The following is a 20,499-nucleotide window of genomic DNA, read 5'->3' as shown; positions in this document are numbered from 1 at the left end:
AGTCCTGAAATTACAGTGAACAGGCAGGAAACAATATATCTGTTCAGACACTGTGTGTATTAAATAGAGTGTCATGAGGCGTGCTGTAAATTGATTTGACTATGGGACAAACTGTAGTCCTGAAATTATAGTGAACAGGCAGGAAACAATATATCTGTTCGGACACTGTGGTGTATTAAATAGAGTGTCATGAGGCGTGGTTAAGTTGATTTGATAATGGGACAAACTGTAGTCCTGAAATTATAGTGAACAGGCAGGAAACAATATATCTGTTCGGACACTGTGGTGTATTAAATAGACTGTAATGAGGCGTGCTGTAAATTGATTTGACAATGGGACAAACTGTAGTCCTGAAATTACAGTGAACAGGCAGGAAACAATATATCTGTTCAGACACTGTGGTGTATTAAATAGAGTGTCATGAGGCGTGCTGTAAATTGATTTGACTATGGGACAAACTGTAGTCCTGAAATTATAGTGAACAGGCAGGAAACAATATATCTGTTCAGACACTGTGTGTATTAAATAGAGTGTCATGAGTCGTGCTGTAAATTGATTTGACTATGGGACAAACTGTAGTCCTGAAATTATAGTGAACAGGCAGGAAACAATATATCTGTTCGGACACTGTGGTGTATTAAATAGAGTGTCATGAGGCGTGCTTAAGTTGATTTGATAATGGGACAAACTGTAGTCCTGAAATTATAGTGAACAGGCAGGAAACAATATATCTGTTCAGACACTGTGGTGTATTAAATAGACTGTAATGAGGCGTGCTGTAAATTGATTTGACTATGGGACAAACTGTAGTCCTGAAATTATAGTGAACAGGCAGGAAACAATATATCTGTTCGGACACTGTGGTGTATTAAATAGACTGTTAAGAGGCGTGCTGTAAATTGATTTGACGATGGACAAACTGTAGTCCTGAAATTACAGTGAACAGGCAGGAAACAATATATCTGTTCAGATACTGTGGTGTATTAAATATACTGCCATGAGGAGTGCTGTAAATTGTTTTGACGATGGGACAAACTTTAGTCCTGAAATTACAGTGAACAGGCAGGAAACAATATATCTGTTCAGACACTGTGGTGTATTAAATATACTGTCATGAGGCGTGCTGTAAATTGATTTGACGATGGGACAAACTGTAGTCCTGAAATTACAGTGAACAGGCAGGAAACAATATATCTGTTCAGACACTGTGGTGTATTAAATATACTGTCATGAGGCGTGCTGTAAATTGATTTGACAATGGGACAAACTGTAGTCCTGAAATTACAGTGAACAGGCAGGAAACAATATATCTGTTCAGACACTGTGGTGTATTAAATATACTGTCATGAGGCGTGCTGTAAATTGATTTGACAATGGGACAAACTGTAGTCCTGAAATTACAGTGAACAGGCAGGAAACAATATATCTGTTCAGACACTGTGGTGTATTAAATATACTGTCATGAGGCGTGCTGTAAATTGATTTGACTAATGGGACAAACTGTAGTCCTGAAATTATAGTGAACAGGCAGGAAACAATATATCTGTTCGGACACTGTGGTGTATTAAATAGACTGTCATGAGGCGTGCTGTAAATTGATTTGACGATGGGACAAACTGTAGTCCTGAAATTACAGTGAACAGGCAGGAAACAATATATCTGTTCAGATACTGTGGTGTATTAAATATACTGCCATGAGGAGTGCTGTAAATTGATTTTGACGATGGGACAAACTGTAGTCCTGAAATTACAGTGAACAGGCAGGAAACAATATATCTGTTCAGACACTGTGGTGTATTAAATAGACTGTCATGAGGCGTGCTGTAAATTGATTTGACGATGGGACAAACTGTAGTCCTGAAATTACAGTGAACAGGCAGGAAACAATATATCTGTTCAGACACTGTGGTGTATTAAATATACTGCCATGAGGCGTGCTGTAAATTGATTTTGACGATGGGACAAACTGTAGTCCTGAAATTACAGTGAACAGGCAGGAAACAATATATCTGTTCAGACACTGTGTGTATTAAATAGAGTGTCATGAGTCGTCTTGTAAATTGATTTGACTATGGGACAAACTGTAGTCCTGAAATTATAGTGAACAGGCAGGAAACAATATATCTGTTCGGACACTGTGGTGTATTAAATAGACTGTTATGAGGCGTGCTGTAAATTGATTTGACGATGGACAAACTGTAGTCCTGAAATTACAGTGAACAGGCAGGAAACAATATATCTGTTCAGATACTGTGGTGTATTAAATATACTGCCATGAGGAGTGCTGTAAATTGTTTTGACGATGGGACAAACTTTAGTCCTGAAATTACAGTGAACAGGCAGGAAACAATATATCTGTTCAGACACTGTGGTGTATTAAATAGAGTGTCATGAGTCGTGCTGTAAATTGATTTGACTATGGGACAAACTGTAGTCCTGAAATTACAGTGAACAGGCAGGAAACAATATATCTGTTCAGACACTGTGGTGTATTAAATAGAGTGTCATGAGGCGTGCTTAAGTTGATTTGATAATGGGACAAACTGTAGTCCTGAAATTATAGTGAACAGGCAGGAAACAATATATCTGTTCGGACACTGTGGTGTATTAAATAGACTGTAATGAGGCGTGCTGTAAATTGATTTGACTATGGGACAAACTGTAGTCCTGAAATTATAGTGAACAGGCAGGAAACAATATATCTGTTCGGACACTGTGGTGTATTAAATAGACTGTTAAGAGGCGTGCTGTAAATTGATTTGACGATGGGACAAACTGTAGTCCTGAAATTATAGTGAACAGGCAGGAAACAATATATCTGTTCGGACACTGTGGTGTATTAAATAGACTGTAATGAGGCGTGCTGTAAATTGATTTGACAATGGGACAAACTGTAGTCCTGAAATTACAGTGAACAGGCAGGAAACAATATATCTGTTCAGACACTGTGTGTATTAAATAGAGTGTCATGAGGCGTGCTGTAAATTGATTTGACTATGGGACAAACTGTAGTCCTGAAATTATAGTGAACAGGCAGGAAACAATATATCTGTTCGGACACTGTGGTGTATTAAATAGACTGCCATGAGGCGTGCTGTAAATTGATTTGACGATGGGACAAACTGTAGTCCTGAAATTACAGTGAACAGGCAGGAAACAATATATCTGTTCAGATACTGTGGTGTATTAAATATACTGCCATGAGGCGTGCTGTAAATTGATTTTGACGATGGGACAAACTGTAGTCCTGAAATTACAGTGAACAGGCAGGAAACAATATATCTGTTCAGACACTGTGGTGTATTAAATAGAATGTCATGAGGCGTGCTGTAAATTGATTTGGCAATGGGACAAACTGTAGTCCTGAAATTATAGTGAACAGGCAGGAAACAAGATATCTGTTCAGACACTGTGGTGTATTAAATATACTGTCATGAGGCGTGCTGTAAGTTGATTTGTCAATGGGGCAAACTGTAGTCCTGAAATTACAGTGAACAGGCAGGAAACAAGATATCTGTTCAGGACACTGTGGTGTATTAAATATACTGTCATGAGGCGTGCTGTAAATTGATTTGTCAATGGGGCAAACTGTAGTCCTGAAATTACAGTGAACAGGCAGGAAACAATATATCTGTTCAGACACTGTGGTGTATTAAATATACTGTCATGAGGCGTGCTGTAAATTGATTTGGCAATGGGACAAACTGTAGTCCTGAAATTACAGTGAACAGGCAGGAAACAATATATCTGTTCAGACACTGTGGTGTATTAAATATACTGTCATGAGGCGTGCTGTAAATTGATTTGACAATGGGACAAACTGTAGTCCTGAAATTACAGTGAACAGGCAGGAAACAATATATCTGTTCAGACACTGTGTGTATTAAATAGAGTGTCATGAGGCGTGCTTAAGTTGATTTGATAATGGGACAAACTGTAGTCCTGAAATTACAGTGAACAGGCAGGAAACAATATATCTGTTCAGACACTGTGGTGTATTAAATATACTGTCATGAGGCGTGCTGTAAGTTGATTTGTCAATGGGACAAACTGTAGTCCTGAAATTACAGTGAACAGGCAGGAAACAAGATATCTGTTCAGACACTGTGGTGTATTAAATATACTGTCATGAGGCGTGCTGTAAGTTGATTTGTCAATGGGGCAAACTGTAGTCCTGAAATTACAGTGAACAGGCAGGAAACAATATATCTGTTCAGACACTGTGGTGTATTAAATAGAGTGTCATGAGGCGTTCTGTAAATTGATTTGGCAATGGGACAAACTGTAGTCCTGAAATTACAGTGAACAGGCAGGAAACAAGATATCTGTTCAGACACTGTGGTGTATTAAATATACTGTCATGAGGCGTTCTGTAAATTGATTTGGCAATGGGACAAACTGTAGTCCTGAAATTACAGTGAACAGGCAGGAAACGATATATCTGTTCAGACACTCCAATGATATGTAGACTCTCTAACCCGAGGCATCCATGGAAAAGGAGATGAAAGCATAAAACCTTTGTAGATCAGTCTTGGCATAATCAAGACTATAGGTTCAAGTACATTATTGATCTCTTGTACCATTATTTAAGAATACAGCAAGAGTCTCCCGAGTAAGATACCTTCTTTCACAGGTTAGGTGTTGTGAGCGACTGTGTTGGTAATGCACATGACCAACTGTGGGAAGAACTCCCCACCTTGTTGGGAGCGGGCAATTGTAACACCCAAGCAAATGGTAAAATATTGTTTATGCCTCTGTCATGTATTGTCTAGAACCCACTAAATAAATACAAAATATCAGTTGATTAACATTCATACTTATTATTGGTTTTGGGTATAGGCTAATTATATTCTTGTAAGACTGTAGTTGGCATTAAATAATTTTACTCTTATTACGAAAAACATACTTCCATATTTCACACTATAAAATACAGATTTTAAACTTGGAGAATTACACAAGTACGGTAAGTACTTGATCCATAATCCGGATATTGCTATTTTGTACTATAATATTTTATTCTGTTTCAGAAACGTATGAAAACTAGATCACTATTAAATCGCTCCCGTAAAGGGCATAAGTTCTCGCTCTAATCTGTTATACACAGATGGACTTCAAGAACAAATAGACTATTTGGTAACTGATGGCAATTTTCTAGTAAAATAAGATAAAGTACGCAGTTAAAGTAGTCTGTGCATATTGAAATATTAAACCCACTAAATTGATGTAAGTTACGTTAAATAACTTCATTCCTCCTTTGTTGAATGTTATTACAGTAATTCTGTATGCTAATAGAATAAATCATCGTCCTGAAATACTTCTAATAAAGAAAAAATAAAGTGCTGCGTTGATCCACAGTAAACCTAAAACATTTTAACAATAAAGCCGTAATGGTGTAAATAAAGAATGAAATAGAAGTGTTGGACTGTATATTGAATATTTTGTAATAGAATTTTAAACATTTAGCTTAATTTAAAATTAATTGTATCTTCAAGTTATTGTATAAGTTGAAAATTTATTACCTACATTTTGAGTTTATTGTTTATTTAACAAACAAGTTCAGCTGGGAATTAGGGGTTTTCCTTTTCCACTGTTAAAAGTAACCCCTTCCATCAAGGCGAATCCTATATTGACCGCTCCCAACACGGAGAATCCTGTATGGACGGCTCTAAACACGATAAATCCTATAATGACCGCTCCCAACACGGAGAATCCTGTATGGACGGCTCTAAGCACGATAAATCCTATATTGACCGCTCCCAACACGGAGGATCCTGATTGACCGCTCCCAACACGGAGAATCCTGCATTGACGGCCCTATACACGATAAACCCTGTATTGACCGCCCCCAACACCGCAAACTCTGTATTGACCACACCTAACACGGAGAATCCTGATTGAACGCTCCCAACACGGTGAATTCTGAATTGACGGCTCTTAACACGATAAATCTTGTATTGGCCGCTCTTAACATGGACAATCCTGATTGAACGCTCAAAACACGGTGAATTCTGAATTAATGGCTCTTAACACGATAAATCTTGTATTGACCTCTCCCAACACGGCGAATCCTCATTGAACGCTTCCATCACGGAGAATCCTGATAGAAAGCTCCCAACACTGTGAATTCTGAATTTACGGCTTTCAATACCACGAATCCTGTACTGACCGCTCCCAGCACGGAGAATCCTGATTGACCGCTCCTAACACGGAGAATCCTGATTGAACGCTCCCAACACGGAGAATCATGCATTGACGGCTCTACACACGGCGAATCTTGTTTTGACCGCTCCCAACAACGCCAATCTTGTATTGACCGCTCCTAACTCGATGATTCCCGTATTGAAGGTTCTAAACACGGTAAATCTTGTATTGACCTCTCCCAACACGGATAATCCTGTATTGACATATCTTAATACGGCGAATCCTGTATTGACCGCTCCCAACACGGCGAATCCTGACTGACCACTCCCAACACGGATAATCCTGTATTGACATATCTTAACACGGTGCATCCTGTATTGACCGCTCCCAACACGGCGAATCCTGACTGGCCACTCCCAACACGGTGAATCCTGTATTGACATATCTTAACACGGTGCATCCTGTATTGACCGCTCCCAACACGGCGAATCCTGACTGGCCACTCCCAACACGGTGAATCCTGTATTGACATATTATCTTAATACGGCGAATCCTGTATTGACCGCTCCCAACACGGCGAATCCTGACTGACCACTCCCAACACGGATAATCCTGTATTGACATATCTTAACACGGTGCATCCTGTATTGACCGCTCCCAACACGGCGAATCCTGACTGACCACTCTAAATACGGTTACGTTTCATACAATATCTAAACTATTATGTAGGCCGAGGGATGTACAGTGAAACTCTTAACATTATTACAGACAATATTCTAAATGCTTCAGTGGCGTAGCGACAGAGGAGCGAGTGGAGCGACCGCTCCAGGGCGGGGGCGACAGGGGGGCGGCGGGCGGGCGGACGATAAAATTGCGGGAAGTATTAATGAAATCTCAATTTCATTCCAAACCCTATGGAATTAAATTGAGATTTAAATACATATTGCTATACACGTAAACTAGGTCTCTTACAGGGAACAAAACTTTATAAAGAATAGTAGACTGTAAGTTATTATAAAAAATGATGTTTGGTCAAAGACGCCTTACATTGCTGATGAAATGATGGCCAAGAAAGGTTTGTTACGGTAGTGAGGTGAACTGTCGGCACTGATTGATCATGTAGGTAAAAGTTGGGGAAGGGGCGCCAGCGACTGAGTCGCTCCATGGCGCCAAAATCCTCACTACGCGACTGAAATGCTTGTTAAATCAGTCTATTATACACAAAACAATCCAAATTTAAGCCCACAGTTATTGCTTGTGCATTGTTTGAAAATAATTCGTTAAAAACATTTTTTTTTTTGCATCTTGATGTATATGTGAGGTTCAAAGTTTTATAAAAGAAAATCAATATAAGAATGCCACAAACAATGACTTCACACTAATAAGGAAAAATGCCCCTTAATTCACGGGAGAAAATGTGACATTAGCGTCTAAACTTCTCTGTTACTCCCGAAAAGAGACGGGTCAGTCGCCGCGGCGTTGATGGACAGATTGTGTTAAACCATCAACAAGCGAAGAAAAAGAGGTGAAGCTCTCAGGCCAAGTGTTTTATACCTGTTCAAGTTCAAGGTTCGGCCGCTCGCACCAATACTGGGGGCTAATTGCAGCCGAAATTCGAGCGCGCTCCGGCAGCAGGCGCCGGCCGGCCCAGCAATGCGGCTAAAAGCCTCCCATAAATACTCGTCGCATAAGTCTCGGGCTTACAACAAATCTTAAGAGCATCTGGATGTTAGTGAACAAAAAGAGAGGTACGTGAGGGGACCAATGGGAGCGACGTGTCGAGAGAGGCCACGCCCCCCGTGTCTGCGGGCACACTGTCAGCCACGACCGGGCCTTCAGTACCAGTACCAGTACCAGACGTGCCGTGTGTCGCGTGTGTGAGTGTGTAACCTGCTAGTGCTGTGTCTGCCGCTGCGGGTTCTGTCACTTGACGGTATGTAACATCACATCACTTTACAATAAACACAGCTATGGCCATTCACTTACCTGCAGGCTGCTCTAAGCACTTGTTTCAATATCTGTTGCTATGTTTGGTTCAATTGTTTGCTCGGTATAGGCCTACTTCAATGGTGACTACAATGAAAATTAAACATAATAAAAAATGATAATATATAATAATTAGAGAATAGGTTAAATTGTAAGTATAATTTTGTTGTAAACACAGCATGGGTATTCTTTTGTACCCAGAATTTTCTTACATTAAGAGTAAACTTTAACCACAAATATGTTATCGTAAATGATTTTGGTAAAATATTTCGTAGCATGGAAAATATGACCTGCAAGAACTATTGCATCATGGTTTAATCATAAAGATTCTATTGAGTTGAGCACGCGATGATATTAACTGTTCTGCGATTTCTTGAATTTTTATAGAATGACAAGTATCCTACGATAGTAAAAATACATTTACAAGTGAACAGTTTTACCATGAGGCATATATATTGAATGTCTGCAGGTAACATTCTACGTACGAAGGCGTAACATACTACTTGTATCAATGTAGGCCTTCCCCTATCTGAATTATTGCTGCATGGGCGACATACATTTAAATTTATGAATGAATTTTCCCTGGTGCTTAAAAATAATTATTTTTAAAATATTCATTTTAACCACTTTTTGTGCACGAACTAAATAACAGTCTTACGTTTTGATATTAATATTAATAGGATTTTAAAATTAGTTTGACCTAAGCTAAAACATTTTCACCATGTTTTGTTGTCGATCACCGTGAAAATCCTAATGTTGATAGATTTTCGATTTTAATTTATAAATAAAAAGTAGTAACCATTGCAAATATTACACTTTATAGAAATTTAAATAATTATAACAATTACAATAAATTATAAGCAAGATTTGGATTCGCGTATTATATAGAATAACATTGTAACAAAATTATAATAAATAATAATAAAACAATAATGCAACCAAATAATAATAATTAATATAAATAATTTTGAATTTCTATCAAATTTCATGATTTTACGTTTAACTTTAAATATTGCCAGAATTTTGCGTTTATAAAAGTCCTTGAGCACATTATGCATTGAATTGTAAACTATAGAAAATATACTACGTAATCAATTGAAGGATATGTTTATAGTTCCTATTGGAAAACATTGAGCATAACATTAATTTATAATAACCTCCCTGTAGTACGAAGACAAACTATGTCGAAGTTAATTCAAACACTAACATCAACCCAAGACAATGTATAAAACTGCCCGATTATGTATTTCGTATAAGCATATGAAATAATCATTACATTTAATCCCATTGAGCGCATAATTTTCAATGTTAGGTTAAACAATTACATAAAGTGTAAATTGGTTCTTGACCGTTGAAAGGAAATAAAATAAAAATAAAGGCTTGTTAAAGGAATTCATAATTAAAAGTAATAATTTCTTACCAATAAACATTTTTTAATCAAATTTCTTTTCAAGAACCATTATAAGTTTCTGAATTTTTATTTTTACATTTTTTCTGCGAGTTAATTATTAACGATTTACAAGTAATCTGAACTTTACTAACACACGTTATAAGATAGAATTTAATATCGTTATTTTTGGGATAATAAATCACAGGAATTCTGGTCTTATTTTTTATTAACATTTATATATATATATATATATATATATATATATATATATATATATATATATATATATATATATATATTTTAGCTGAAATATTTTTAAGTTGTTACGACAGAAAAACGCGTACACAATACTACAATAAGCTAGCTTACAGCTACAACATGAAGGCCTAACAGGTTCAGTGGCACATAACAGAGTAAGAAAGTGTTTACAAATTCTCAGGACTTAACTCAGAGGTTAAGGAGGTAAATAAACACTGAGCTATATATTTTCCATACCTCAACATTCCTGGAATCGTCGAAACGGGATCACACAGTTTACACTTTGTTTTATAACCTCGTAGTTCTGTTAGCTTAGAGGACATTAAGCATCAAAATTATGTTTCAAAATACCAAACCATTGTAGCAAAATAATTTTCACAATTAGCCTACATAAGGGACATCCCTTCATACTTTCGAGTTGGCTAATATGATAGTATCTTTCACCCATCGACTGGCTTACTTGTTCTTTATCGTTTACTTATCAAAAACGTCCAGTAACAATGTACAAAATAGTAGCTATTTAGCTTTTTTACCCTTAATAGGCAGAAAACAATGTCAAAGACTAAACCTATTCTATTTTAAGTTATAATTTTCCGTCGACATAAAGTTAGTCTAAGCTGGTTTGGCGTAAACAACATACCTTGCTGTGGTAACTGTGACGAATATTAAATATCGACAATGCTGGCAATGTTAACGCATAGCTCCCTTAAAAGTTTTAATCAAATTGTTATATGACAACTATGAAATACATTCCATTACGATGAAATTATTGTTGTAAATTTAAAGATCTAACGTGATTCACTATCTTGTACAATTGTCACACTCGATATGACATGGAATGGTTCGATAAAGTCTCGTGTTATTTAAATTTTTTACAGACGAACTGATACAAGAGATGATAATTACTCCTAAGAATTGTAATGTGAGCAGGCATAACTGATTATTTCATGTACCATTAAGTAACAAGGTAATGGTGAATAATGAAAACAATCTACATTAATGATTTTTCTTCGTGTACATTAAAGGCTATGTGTATAGACAATGAATATATTTATACTATTAATACGTATTTTGCGGTTTTCACTATTTACATATTGAGCCTCTCATACAAAATCACTGCGATACAGGAATATCATTGTTTTTTTTTTTAGTAAAAATGAGTTAAAAACATTTCTACTCTGACATGTAATGAAAGATATAAGTGTAAGGTATGAAGAAAATAGACGCATGAAAATTTAAGATTCTCCTCTAAAAGTAATTTGTTACGGTCAAATTTTACCATTGACTGTCAACCTCCTCTCACCAATGACTAAGGTCACTTTGGAAGCCTTTGCAAACAAGGAACAGAGTAAAGAAATTTATAACTATGTATTCTGTAATTAGTACAATAGTTGATAACCAAAACAAAATTTATAATCAGAGAAATTATAGTGGCAATAAAGTTAGTTAATACTGTGTATTACTTTTTCCTTAATTTTAGTATTTTTCAGCAGAGAACATTTTTTAAATTTCCAAATAAACTTTTTCTCTTGGTTGAGTGGAAACCAGGTTATAAAATTTAAAAATAAGTTATATGAGCATGTGCATTTTTTTTAGATCATAGTCAGTTATGTTATTAAGAATACAAACATTTCAATTTACCGCGATGAGAACTTTGTCCTGGCCAAATGTGCACTACTTGCGCTCGTATGAAAGGGTGAAATTTGGCCGTTGTTTCATTGTACAGTCGCGAGTAGCAGTAATTTAGATTATAATTATAGTTCATTATAAATTAAACGTCTATTACATTTCAATGATTGCAATGTATAGCTAATTACTAGACAGACCCCATAGCGCGACTAATCTCTTATTGTTGGACCACTCGAGCACGAGGAATTATGAAACATTTGTATGATGATATGAAATTCCAAAATAGAAGAACCGACAATAACATACTTGTACCGACTTTTGACCAAAATATGTGTTGTATAGTTACAAAGTTGATGGTTGGTTGGTGTGAAAGTGCCAAATATGGGTTCATCTTATTTATATAAACACGCAATATTATAAAGACTTATTTTACTGTAACTCTGATTACTGCAGCTTTGTTTAGGTTGTGAATGGGCATAAAAACTAGGATATCCACTACTTTATTCCAACAGCAATCAAGTGAGAAATATAATCCCTACACTTCTATAGTAGGGCCAACACTACAACACGCTACGGATAGGTCACATGTTAAAATATATCGCAATACAAAAACACAAATTCCTGAATAGTTGCAGTTAAGAAACCCCTTCACCATCAAGCACTCATGAAAATGTATTATTTTGTTTAGTATGTACAATCAAAATTTATGTTCTACTGTTAATTAAAAAAGAAAACTGTTATCGGTGGGATATTTATAGAATTAAAGTTCAATATTGTAAAGTACTACTATTTTAATGAGTTGAATACACGATAGTAACGTTAGAACGTATTTCAGTTACAACAATTATTCTAGTAATTACTAATTCAGTAATTACTTAGATTGGAACGCTGGCGAGAAAGTGTTAAGTATTATAAATCACAGAGTTTAGCCTTCGCTGGTAACAAGTCACATGTCATATGTCATATGTAGACCTCTCCGCTCATTGTATTACTGTCTATTCAATTTGCTTGTAACTTCGATGTTAGGCTTACCTTACCAATATTTACTAATATAATTGAAACTAATACATGTTTCCTTCACAAAACAATTTTTAACTACATAACGTATGTAGTCTAGAATGATATTGTTATAATAAAAGATGAGGATTGGAGTGAAAATGCGGACTGACATACTGTAAACCATATATATATAGATTAGAAGTTAACCTGATATTAACCTATAATTTTGTTATAGCACTAAAGCTTATACTGCATTTATAATCCATATTACTGCATGAAAAATGTAGCCTAATATAGTTGTTATTATATTTATAATTTATTTTTAATTTATTATTTTAAATATTATTTTATTTAATTTGCAGATGCAAGCGTTATTTTATATGCATTAAAATATTTCGAAAGTAATTTTTGTTCTTATTATCAATTTAATTTATCTTAAAGAACATATTTAGTAACTATTATAGTTACCAGAGAGATTTCACAACTCTCAATTTACATTGAAACATGATTTTACATGTTGAATTTCAAACATAACCAATCTAATATAGAGTCTGTTTCTTATCTTTAACAGTTTGTACTGGCCAACTTTTTTGTTTTTACGGCAGATTATTTATTCTGTGTTTTATAGTAGGCCTATCCATTATATGCTCCGCAAAGTTGTTATTTACCGATAACAAAATAATTAATTCTTATATATATTTTTGAAATTGTGTTCTCTGATGTATTTCAGTCTATAGGTACATATTATGATCATGGAAATAGTATAAACCTGTTTGCCGTTGTAAATAGATAGATACGTTAAGAACATACGATGATCTAATTGGTTAGACATCTTGACCTATTTGCACGAAAGTACGGCACATATTCAAATAAACAAAAAATTACGATCACTAAACAAATCATTCACCATTATTAAGTAAACAAAAGAATTCACCACCATAAAGTAAAAGAATTATTAAATAAATATTAACTTGTTTACAAAACAAAAAGTGTATGATTGTTAGATAACGCATAATCACGTATATAGTATTTCATAGAATCATTATTTCACTAACTGAACAGTTGGATTCATATTTGATTCACTGTCTTAACTATACTGTATATATTGCAGTTTATAGTTTCATATATACAATAAAACTAGTAGATATTTTGGTAGTTATAAGACTTTTTGTGATGAGAACTCCATGTACACAATTAATTGCGAGTACCAACCAAAACCATCAACGATACAACATTACGCACCACAAATGATTCGAATTTAATGGGTATAACTCAATGGTCATGTAAATTATTGAAAAAATAGAGTTTTAAACATTTAAATACCGTAAAACAAATAGAAGTAAGTTATATGTTTTTTGTAGGATATTAGACTAGAATATGTTACAGTTATTAGGCTTTATTGTGTTCTTATCCTTATCTATCCTTACGTTATTAATAAATAATTTAGTTATCTCATTTTAATTCTGATAAATTTAATTTCATATATATGTCGCAATAAGACACAAATTTGGTTACCTAACTAAATCATAATTTAAGAGAATGAAATAAAGCTAATCACAAATCATTAAAGATACAACTAAAGGCGTCTTTTTACAGCTTTTTGTTTACATCAGGTGGAATTGTACTTTACAAATCTAATCAATTATTAACAAAATTAACTTTCATTTGTGCCACTGACAACACCATATTAGACAGCCTACATTATAACCTAGCCCTTTGCTAGGCGGTGCCATTCGTCATATCCAGTGATTTGTAAGAAAAACAGCAAAATTAATGATTATCCTATATCTACCGTACTGTAAGGAAACATTAAATCTGAACATGGATGGATCGAGCACTATCTTGTGGGACGTTAACAATGAATGTGTACAGCAGGGAGTTCCTCTGTGTACCACACTGTTCATCATATTAACATTAAATCTGAACATGGATGGATCGACCACTATCTTATGGGACGTTAACAATGAATGTGTACAGCAGGGAGTTCCTCTGTGTACCACACTGTTCATCATATTAACATTAAATCTGAACATGGATGGATCGACCACTATCTTATGGGACGTTAACAATGAATGTGTACAGCAGGGAGTTCCTCTGTGTACCACACTGTTCATCATATTAACATTAAATCTGAACATGGATGGATCGACCACTATCTTATGGGACGTTAACAATGAATGTGTACAGCAGGGAGTTCCTCTGTGTACCACACTGTTCATCATATTAAATTACCTCTCATGTACTTTCCAAACACATTACTATATGTTATACCACCTGAAAACAGGAAAATACAGGTTTTACAGAACGTAATGAATTATTAGATAGCAACAAGTTGATACAAGTGAATACTATCATTCCAGTGGGTTATGCTTCACAAATTACAACATAGCTGATAATTTTTAACACGAGATAAATACAACGTTTAATCTGTAAATTATAATTGAATATTTTCTCAAAAACGTTATCATTGCATCTCAGCACAAGTTTTATTGTATACTATAGTATAAATTGGCAATCTTATATAAAGTCTTACGAGATAAAACAAAACATAGTAAATGGAAGCTCCGGTTGTTTTGTATCCAACAAATGTTTACAGAACATAGATTTTTTTAACTTACATCTTTCTACTGTGTGGCAATACCTATTGCACCTGATGAATGAAACGACCTTCAAATGAATTAAGTTGATTGCAAAATGTATGCAAAAGTTAAAGCCTAAGTCTTATTCCATATGGCATACAGTCGTTGACGTTATAGGCTATCAAGCATAGGCTTGACAGGCTCAATTCACACTATATAAAACATAGGCTATTTCCGTCCTTTTTGGTGGATCTTTTTACTTGTTGTTTGGTTCGTAGAGGGATATACATGACAAATGCGGCCAGAGCCACGCATTGAGGTTCCCTGAGCATTACAGCTGACAAATAAGATTGTTGTGTTCGTTTAAACAATATTACCATAGAAATCGGTTGTGTTAATTCATCCTGAATGATACGAGTATTTGACAAGTTGGTACAATCAATCATCAGCTCGATAAGTTCCCACTTATATCAGAACATTTTACTTTTACGGTGAAATTAACCCAATAAACTGAAAACAGCATTTAACATAAATTTGATTTAAACTAAATAATTCATTCTTTTTTGGAACTTTTGTGAAAATCTACAATTATTTGCTTGTAAGTTAGTTCTTAACTTCGTAAATATCTATTTCACCCAACGTTATATGACACAATATTATGTGTTGTTTAAAACAAATAATATTGAAATGGATACTTGAAAAATTTATGTTGTTCGTAAAACGAGAACAATACACCTATGCAGTGTTAAACATTTGTTTAAAACCCATCACTTGCTAGTAAATGTAATGTGATTCATCCCAGACAATGAAATCGTTGGTTATATTTGTTTAGACAATTTTGAGATTTAACAAATTATAATAAAATTGTATTAAATCTAATTTAGGCAATTTAAGTCAAATTGTAGTTTTATAACTTTATTATATGTTTCAGCGCTACTGGAAATTTTTATCTTAGTTGGGTGTAAACATTTTGCAAAAATCGTAAATGTAAGAATAATATCAAGTTATTTATGAATTTAAACATCTTAACGAGTCAAAATTAATTTCATTTGGAAAACTTTCAAAATAGGTATAAGTGGCTCATGTGAGAGTTAAATATCATTTCACACGGAAGATTGATTCATCAACACGTTTTTAGGATCGGGGTGATAAATAATTACTGCAAACAGGGAATACATATTTTTAGTTTTTGTAAAGGAGAGATTTGAGAAGGAAACATCATATATGGTATATATATTTTTAGGTCTGTTTAGCCGAAACTTTTGTTCGTTTTCACTTGGGTTTGATGCATGCTATGTATTCAAACATTTTGTACAGTAGGCTAATATAATTTATTTTATCCAAGTTGCATGTTTATTTACCATTTTTTTTATTATCAGGACCGTCACTATGTGATGCCACTTCACCTTATCTTTAAGATTATTCAAAACGACTGGCCGCCCTAAAGAGTGAAGAATGTTATGTTGGTAGTACTGTCCCTGCCCTCGGCGGCCGTGCTGACTCGCTTCCCCGCACGTGAGCACTGAATGTAGCTACGAATTTTACTGTAGTCTCTTTCGCTTTTCTTTTCAAAGATGTTCTAATAATTTTACCATCCGTGACATTTTAAGCGAGTGGCTATTTTCTGAAAAACTGCAAACATTTTTGGGCAAATCATCAACGCTTTCTGAGACAACCTTAAAGATAAAAATGAATTATAAGTAGAAACGAATTTCGTTTAAATTATGTATAAATATACAGCCTATGCTCATGGATTTGACATTAAAAAATATCAATCATCACTTTATACTTATAATACACATTTTGGGGCTTTTAGTATTTTATATAATATACACATGTAATAATAACATGAATGTAAAGTGGACTACCTTACTTTTTAGCTCATATGTTAATTTCATAACTCACAGTATTGTCCCACAGGGCCTAAACCTAACGTTATTTCTTTTAAGCTGTACATTTACACTCAAATCTGTCTTTTAATATTAATTTAAAAATATTAAGAATTATATTTTACTGCAACGTTAGATTTTAAACTTCTGTACGCACTAATTACGAAATAATTAGTGTAAGGAGTGTCACTGCCATTATCTTAATATGAGCAACTAAGTGTTATTGTAAATATATACATTTTCAAGTTTCTCAATCACTTTTTAAGGTTAACTTCTTGTATTAAACTCGTGATCATTGAGTAAAATAAATGTGTAAATCATTTGTACTTTTGTCGTGTTACGTTCAACAAAATCAATTCGTATTCATTGTGTAAAGAAAAATATTAGGTTCAATTTCTGCATCAAAATATATTTGTAGTACTTGTGTATAAATACAGAAAATCCCGCAAAATATAAATATTCATTACAAATCTTTTTCTTCCCTGTAGTATGCACTTCCTTTTATAATACACAATGCTATTAGATACTATATACATTATTTCTTTGGCGCAGGCCTAAAACCCTCTACACAAGATGGAATCTACATTTATACTCTTGCCTTATACACCAAAGTACCCTTGTTATGGAATACAGCCTACACCCATATTAAAAACTTTGGCTCAAGAAATTCATAGCATTCTAATGTTCAATAATATATTCAATGATATTTTAATACAGAAAACTTTGGTGCATAAACCAAAACGAATTATCTACATCTTGGCTATCGAAATTTTCTTTTTCAGAATAAACACAAAATTAAATAGAGACTGTCTATATATAACGGAATAATCAATTCTTTTGAATGGTTGTTTTTGTATTTATTTTCACTCCCAATTACCCAATTTTAAATATATTTTGGTTTTCAGGATGGGATTTTTGCGATAGTACTGTAAAACATTTACTTTTAAAGGAAATCCCTGCAAGAAACAGTTTTTTTACAATAGTGTTTTAGCTTGTAAATAGGAAATATTTTTTACTGGTTTCCCTTTAAAAAGTAGTGTTTTGAATATATTACAAATAAATGACTTTAAATTGTAAATTGTGTGAGGTTGAATGTCAGAGAACATTTGTAAATATTTAGATGAAGAGATTTTCAAGTTAAAGGTTACGTATTTTCTGTTATTAAGAGAGCAGAGATGTTTTTGACACGCCTTAATTAATTTGTAGAAAAATCTTTTGCTATTTTTTTAATGTCTCTAAATAGTAACTTGAGTTTTTTAAAGTGATAAAATGCGGTTTTGAATCAAACTCTTTATATGTAATATCTGTAATTATACGAATCTAAAGAAAAATTAAATGTCAATTCATATCTGATATTAAACCCAATATTATAAGGCATTGCTTTGCTCTAAAAAGATTTTTTAAATTTATTTTGTATACAATTATTTTAATAAATTGTTGCCTAAATATTTTCAAGTTTTACAATAACAAATATGCGGTTAATGAATTGATCAGTTTAGTGATTGAGGGATTTGATGATAATTTTTCAACGCTCAATATCTCCTCAAGACCTTTGACTATAACTTATCGATCAATATATTTTTCTTGTCAAGATAAATCACTACGGTATAAGCGGTGTTCCACATAAATGGTTGCAGTCTTATCTTGGTGATCGATGCCAACATATGAAGGCCAATGAACAAAACTGTTTCGTTTCACAAAACTAAACATCGGAGTTCACCAAGGATCAATTCTTGGACCTATTATTTTCTCACCATATGAAAACAATGTCAGTAAATTTGAGCACTGTGATTCAACATGCAGACGACACTACCTCTGTTTTATACGAAACTCAATGAAGGATTTTGAAATATCCATTTTTGAGGAACTAAACAATTGTGTTCAGTATTTTGACAATCTTAAATTTGAAAGTAAGGTAAATGGTATACTTTCATATCTTTTGGAAATTGCATTAACTATCACAATCCAGCTGTTATAACTGGTGAAGAAGGATCGTTAATACGAACGGATCATACCAAACACTAGCAGCAGAGAGTATTTAACTCTGAACTTCCATGTGGCGTACAAGTGTAGGGAAATACCTTCCTCCATTTATTTATAAAGAAACTTATCTAAATATTACACAAGGTCCATCATGATAACGGGCTAATTTCCCACCACATTACATTGGTATTGTGTTGTGGGAGGTTGCACAAACAATGCAATACATAGATTGTTTATTTTTCAGAATAAATGCGCTCTAATAAAAATGTATTTGAGAAACAGTTCGTCGTGCAGAAAATCCATTAGGGAGCTAAATTTGTTAACACTCTAGTACTAGAAACAATGATGTATTATCGATTTAGAAGTGAGATGGCCCAGATCAATAATGCATATTCTACGACACGTGGCTCAGGAAAACTATAGAGTTGCATAACATAACTTCAAGCTAGCAAACACCTCTCCCTTCACATTTGGGCGTGAAGCTTATCAAGAGATTTGCTGACCACATTAAGGTCATAACTACTCCCAATAACTTTTAAAATGTGCTAATACATAATATATAAGGTTTTGTACAATGTGGAAGAGTATATAAATGGTTAGCCACTACTTTTTATTTTTTTAATAGGACCTACTCTAGAAATGTTTAATATTTACAAATTTATAAGATTCACTGACGGCTGTACCAAGTGTTTTAATAATTTATTATATGTCCATCGAAGCCGAATCTTTGTACTCAAGATAACCGAATGAGTAGTTGCTGATCATTATAATCGAAACATTATAATTCTCGGAAGTAAAAAATGTCTACATCAGATTAATGAAAGGTGTAGGAGAGAGGAACACAGATGGGCCTGAGATAGGCTACCGGCACTGATAAGATGAGGACAAAAACTGAGTAGCGTGATAATTGCCTTGGCGACACCTCGGCCGTCCTTCAGGAGGTCCTTAGTGCTAGGGCGTGGAGGACGGGAGGAGGAGGGGTGGAATAAAATCTTCCTGAAAATGTGTTTTATTAATCCGTAGAAAACTAACAACCAATAAAATCTATAAGCCAAAATGACAAGCACAACAATGTGTCTGTTATTTAATTCGTCAATTGAGAGACTGAACATTTTTGTTATTGGAAAATAATTTCAGAAATTAAGAGCAGTATAAACTATTCGCCCATTAGTAATGCAATCTAAAAATAACATACATTTGAATGCAAAACGTCCACTTTGCTGCTATGGAAATCTTAATATTGTAGTATTAACTGCTTAATTGTGCTTAACATACATAAATAGAAATGTCTCTTTTATAACATGGAGGTACCCTTGACAATCAGTTCTGAACCGTAACAGTTGGGTTGACAGTCGGACAGCCAGCTCTAGACTGTCTAGACTCTGGTCTACATCTGCCTCTGGACGATCTCAGGCCTCTCCCTTCGGTGGAATTTAACCCAACAACCCCAAAATAGGTGATAATGAACTGCCTGCGCGGAACACTGCAGAGAACTCTTTCGACAGTTCATTATACTCTCTCTTGTTGTATGAGTTAAACTAAATATAAAATTGAGTACATTTTAACTTTCGTCTGATCATTCTCATTTAAAAGTATGGAAGTTTTTTCTTAAACCGTTGGCCTAAATGTATCGCTACAAGAACAC

General features: G+C 34.2%; 1 protein-coding gene across 2 annotated transcripts in view; it reads left to right on the top strand.

The window, feature by feature from the left end:
- Window positions 1–7,978: 7,978 nt before the first annotated feature.
- Window positions 7,979–20,499, top strand: part of LOC124359572 (GATA-binding factor A-like) — an 86,082-nt gene continuing 73,561 nt past the window's right edge. For both annotated transcript variants that reach the window (XM_046812442.1, XM_046812441.1), the window contains exon 1: window positions 7,979–8,074. The gene's annotated coding sequence lies outside the window, so the exon portion shown is untranslated. The remainder of the gene's footprint in view (window positions 8,075–20,499) is intronic.

The sequence above is a fragment of the Homalodisca vitripennis genome, chromosome 4 (assembly GCF_021130785.1).
Source record: "Homalodisca vitripennis isolate AUS2020 chromosome 4, UT_GWSS_2.1, whole genome shotgun sequence".
Taxonomy (NCBI): domain Eukaryota; kingdom Metazoa; phylum Arthropoda; class Insecta; order Hemiptera; family Cicadellidae; genus Homalodisca; species Homalodisca vitripennis.
This window is presented reverse-complemented; position numbering and strand designations above follow the sequence as displayed.